Below are 6,000 nucleotides of genomic sequence, written 5' to 3'. Positions count from 1 at the left end.
GTCCATGTTATGGCCAGTTCGTTCTGTCATGAACGGAACAGAGGCTAGGACCCAAAAATGCAAGACTCCAAAACAAATGGACAGTTTCCAAAAAGAGAGGTTTAATAGACGGGCATAGGTCGGTACACCGGCAGGCAATCCAAGAAGGGCAACAGTATCCAAGAACATGAGGCAAAGAGGCAAGGTCGATAATCGGAACAGGGTAAAAGTCTTACTGTGAGTCTGTGACAAGGAATGCTGGAACGGGACGACAAGGTACAACGAACTGGCAACGAGTGGGACTGAGACACGAGGTTAAATACAATCGGTAATTAGGTATGAACGAGGCACAGGTGGTGAAGATGCTCATAGGAGCAGGTGTGTGAGAAACGAGAGAGAGGAAGACAAAACCTGGAACACACGCACACACACACACACACACACACACACACACATGACAGAGGTTGATGAGAGGGCTTGTTGTGGCAGCACATACCTGGCAAGCATTGACATAATCGATAACATCCCTCCTAACATTAGGCCACCAAAAGCGCTGTTCGACCACTGATTGAGTCTTGGCAATGCCTGGGTGACATACAGTGCGGTTCGTGTGAGCCCAGTGGATGACTCTTCCCCTTAAGGTCGGAACCACATAAAGCCTGTTTTCAGGGCAATCGTCAGGGCTAGGAGTGTCTTTCAGAGCCCCTTTAACCGCCGTTTCAATGTCCCAAACAAAAGCGGAAATAAAACATGACTTGGAAAAAACGTCTTTAATATCCTGGTAACAGGTGGGCACTTGAGATAAATCAGGATCCCCAGATGGGGTCTGTGGATTGTCCTTAGAAACATGACCCTGAACATCACATGGCGGCTTGAAACAGTTCCGGGCGCAATTGCTGCCCCATGACATAACCTGCCCAGACTACCAGTCAATGTGGGGGTTATGTAATCTCAACCATGGGTTCCCTAAGATAAGGTCATGATTCATGGCGTCAAAAACATGAAAACTAATGCGTTCCGAGTGAGAATCGGGAAATGTCAATGTGAGTGTTTGGGTGCGGTGAGTGATCTTGCCCATAAAACTGCCGTCTGCAGCATAGGTGTTGCGGTGGCGTTTTATTTCAAAGGTTCTAAGGTGCATACGTCTAACGAGGATGGAGTTGAGTAAGTTTGCGTCAGAACCAGAGTCAATTAATACAGGTGTATGAATTTCTTGATCAGGAGAGCATAGTGTCACTTTAGGAAGAACCCGTGTAGGGTCTTCCTTCATCAAATTCAGACTCACCTCTCCCGTGCCCTTGCTACCGGCACCGGCAACTTTGACGTGACAGTTGCTCACGGAATGACCCAACTGACCGCAGTAGAAGCACCGCCCTTCCCTCAGCCGGCGTTGACGTTCCTCAGGGGAGAGACGGAACCTGCCCAGTTGCATGGGTTCCTCCGTGGGGACGTTAGCCAGTGGGTTGAGACCGGAACCAGGGGATCTGCCTTGGTTTGGCTGGTCACCGAGGCTTGTCCTCGAAGTGCGCGGTGACGCAGCCTTCCGCCGATCTCCATCCAGCTCGCGATCCAAAAGCCTTTTGTCGATTTTTACGGCGAGAGCGATGAGAGTGTCCAAGTCGGTCGGCAGGTCTAGCGGGACTAAGTGATCCTTGACGGCGGGGGATAGTCCTTGAAAAAAGGCATCGAGTAGCGCCCGATTATTCCAATGACTCTCAGCTGCTAGAATGCGAAACTCAATCGCGTAATCTGACACCCTGCGCATGCCTTGTTGTAAGGTGACAAGGGAGCGAGCTGCCTCACGATCAGGAGTGGAAAATTGAAAAATTTGCTCCATAGTCTTTACGAAAAAAATTACACGCGGCGGAATTGCGGCTCCATTCAGCAGTAGCCCACGCCTCCGCACGACCAGTCAGGTGGGAAATGACGAAAGCAATCTTTGCCCGCTCGGTGGGGAAGGCAGCTGCCTGGAGCTCAAAGTGGAGTTCGCACTGCGTGATGAACGGCTTATGTTCCCAGAATTTCCAGAGAACCTCTCCGGTCGAGAGAGCTGTGGGCAGACAGCAGCGGAGGTGGCAGGTGGCTGCATGTTGACTGTTTCACATGGAAATACCGTGGCGGTATTGGGTGTGGTGCCAACTGGTTCCTTTTCTTGGATAATTTTCATAAGAAGTTCAAACTGTGAGGCCACCTGTCTCATCATATTGTCCTGATGCCTTGACAGTCTCTCGAGATGAAGGTGGAGGGCAGCAAGCTGCTCATCCTGCATCCTACCAGAAATTATGCATGAGGATGGAGCTGCCAGGCAAGAGAGCTGGAGGAAGACCAAAGAGAAGGATGATGGATGTCGAGAGGGAAGATATGAGGGCAGTTGGTGTTCGAGAGGACGATGCAGGAGATAGGCTTACATGGAAAAGGATGACGCGCTGTGGCAACCCCTAAAGGGACAAGCCCAAAGGAAAAGAAAAGAAGAATTTGGGTTGAATAGAGACAAATGACTGGCCTACATTTAAAAAAATCTAAAGTAAACAAACATCTAGTCGAATGTAACATATTGATAAGACTTCCGGTTACAACAGTTGGATGAGGCCTACTGAGGCCTGTTGCGCATGACAACCTCACCGATTTTTTCATCTCCATGTTTTGGATGCAGGTTCGAGAAGCATTATTAGTGATTCTCAACTGTTGTCACCCGCATGTTGCTGATGTTGCAAAGTCACAACCCACTTTCATCTAACTTGAAAACAAATTATTTTGTTGAAAAACAGCCTCTGAAAACATGCACAATATATTACCTTTTTTAAATGCCGTTTCAAATGAGTTTGCTGTACCGCCAAAGTCACTTTGCTTGCTATGACGTCCACCAGCCAGGCTGGGGTGCACTATATTTGTTTACAGGGTAAACTAGCGGCTCGAGAACAAGGAAGTAACATTTCTTGTCACTCTTCTACCATACTCGAAATGGGAACATGGAGGCTGTGTTGTTTTTCAACATTTATATGGAAAGAATAACCTGTTTTTGGTCAATTGATCCACATTGATCCAATAGAATGCGGAAATAAACGTATATTTTTTTAGCCGTGTATGAACAGTCTTAAACATCCGATGAATGATGAGTTATTTGTAATAACAATCAGTTGTTGGTAACATTTTGTGGCCACAAGGAGAAGAGCTGTTTGCTCCCTTGCCTCGTTCAACTACTTCCTGTTTCCTGCTTTGGTAACTAAAAGTAGGAATCTAGCCCCATCGTCGTAGAGGAGGCGAATTACAACCCTTCCACTAATTTGGTTCCACAATGTTCCAGTTCGTCGTCCATCCATCCATTTTCTGAGCCGCTTCTCCTCACTAGGGTCGCGGGCATGCTGGAGCCCATCCCAGCTGTCATCGGGCAGAAGGCGGGGTACACCCTGAACTGGTTGCCAGCCAATCGCAGGGCACATTGAAACAGACAACCATTCGCACTCACAGTCATGCCTATGGGCAATTTAGAGTCTCCAATTAATGCATGCTTTTGGGATGTGGGAGGAAACTGGAGTGCCCGGAGAAAACCCACGCAGGCAGTGGAAGAACATGCAAACTCCACACAGGCGGGGCCGGGAATTGAACCCGGGTCCTCAGAACTGTGAGGCTGACGCTCTAACCAGTCATCCACCGTGCCGCCTCCAGTTCGTCGTGTGGTGTGTTAATAATCGAATAAAAACATCAAAAGCCATGCATATTGGCCAGTTAAACGTTTCAACGTATATCCAAAAAAAGTTTGCATGCCCTGCCCAAGAATTAATGCAAAAAATGACAGTGAAAGCTCAGCCAACCACTCATGAAATACTGAATTGTCAGCCATTATTACTGACAACACACAACAATAGAAAAAAAAGTTCCATATTTGTTAAGAAATGTAGTTTGGTTATAATACTTAAGTATAACAGTCTTAAGGAAATGTATGGTCATGAGCAGGCCCCGTGTTTTGCAATTAGCTTTACCTGTTGATGTGAAGTGATATTATATCCAATTTAAATTGGATATAATATTTAAATCCTTAACATCCTTAACATCCTCCGTATTAACATTAAATGTATTAACATTTTGTTTCAGTTGTTGATGGCGAAAATGCAATTTTGTCATTTAATTTGCTTCATTTTACCTAACTTGATCGCTCGTATTCCAAAGTGATGCTCAGGTCACCTGGGAGATCTCAGCTTTCTTACGGAAAGGCTAAATAAGTGTTGCTATTGGACAATGACTTCATTATAAAACTCTAAAAATATTTATTTTTTGTGATTATTCATTGTTCATGAATTCATATTAAAATGTGCAAGTGGACATAATGTCAGAGAGCACTGAAGACTTACCAATTATTCAGAAATAAGTTACAAATTGCCCTGCGATTGGCTGGCAACCAGTTTAGGGTGTACCCCGCCTCCTCATTTAAATATTTAATTGATGTGAAAGATAAAACTGTGCTCCCTACTTAAAGAGCTGATGTAATATTCTGTTGGCAGTAACAATGAAATTGCTCAAAAGGGAAAAGAAACTGATCTGTTGTTATCAGTTTAATATCTGATACGTCCCCTATCTGGGGACCATATATAAAATTGATTTTTGGAACTGGGAGATGGAATAGGGGCTCGCTCCGTCCACTCCACGCATCGACCTGGTATTGCAGTACCTCCAGGAACTGTGCAGCCCCACAACTTGGTCAAAGTAATGAAATGCTTTACCGTGCACACCCAACAATCATATGACATGAAGTGTGCAGAATGTAGTGTAAAAGCAATGAATCTCATTTCGGGGGTTGGTCGCTCTTGGGATTCAATGGGTCGCAGACAACTATCAAAAATTTACGTGCATAGTTATTCAGATTTTCGGTACAGTACGCAGGCGTATTAAGTTCCCACATGGAACATCGTTGAAAAGTGACAAGAAATGTTGCTTCCTTGTTCTCTCGGTAAACAAATACAGAGCAGCCCAGTCTGGCTAGTGGACGTCTTGGCAGGCAATATGACTTTGGCGGTACAGCAAACTCATCTGAAAGGGCATTCACAAATATAATATACTGTACATATACGAGTAGGTCGCGACTTTGCAACATTAGGAACATGCGGGTGACAACAGTTGAGAACCACTGGAGAAGGCTTTTATTCACCTGTGTAAAAAAAACATCCAATTGTAAGTGTCTCGGCGGCACGGTGGAGACTGGTTAGAGCGTCTGCCTCACAGTTCTGAGGACTGGGCTTCAATCCCCGGCCCCGCCTGTGTGGAGTTTGCATGTTCTCCCCGTGCCTGTGTGGGTTTTCTCCGGGCACTCCGGTTTCCTCCCACATCCCAAAAACATGCATGCGCGGTTAATTGACGACTCTAAATTGCCCGTAGGTGTGAATGTGAGTGTGAATGGTTGTTTGTTTGTCTGTCCCTGCGATTGGCTGGCAACCGGTTCAGCGTGGACCCAGCCTCCTGCCCGATGTTAGCTGGAATAGGCTCCAGCACGCCGGCGACTCTTGTGAGGAGAAGCGGCTCAGAAAATGAATGGATGGATCAGACGAATGCATTATTTCGTCAAGAACTACTTCCAATTATGTTTACATTCGATTTTCTTGAATTAGTCAAATCATTGGTCTCTCTGAAACCCGAATGGGTGGTTTATTTGTTTCTGAGTGTGAATGACCTCACTTTCAACTTATTTGATCGTCTCTCGATGCCGCTGTGCATGATGTAACCATTTCCTGTCTCAATTTCATCTTTTATTCTCATGAACATGCATGCACACAAAATGTGTTCTCTGCTTTTAACCCATCACAGTGAACACATACACATGTTTGTGGAACACACGAGAGGAGGGGGCAGCTGAAGCACCCGGGGAGCATTTCGGGGTATCAGTGTCTTGCTCAAGGACACCACAGCCGTGAGTCCGGGGGATGTTGGCGGATGGTCCAGTCGGGGTTTTGAACCTAGGTCCCCCACGGTGGCAGGTGACGATCTTAACCATTGGTTCACGGCTGCCGGTTTTACAACGTTAGGAACATG

At 46.1% G+C, this 6,000-nt stretch overlaps 1 pseudogene; it reads left to right on the top strand.

The window, feature by feature from the left end:
* The first annotated feature begins 4,488 nt into the window (after positions 1-4,488).
* Positions 4,489-4,667, top strand: LOC133414225 (U2 spliceosomal RNA; annotated as a pseudogene).
* The last annotated feature ends 1,333 nt before the right edge of the window (positions 4,668-6,000 follow it).

This window comes from Phycodurus eques, chromosome 1 (assembly GCF_024500275.1).
Source record: "Phycodurus eques isolate BA_2022a chromosome 1, UOR_Pequ_1.1, whole genome shotgun sequence".
NCBI lineage: Eukaryota > Metazoa > Chordata > Actinopteri > Syngnathiformes > Syngnathidae > Phycodurus > Phycodurus eques.
Note: the sequence above shows the minus strand (reverse complement) of the source record. Positions and strands in the feature narration are given on the sequence as shown.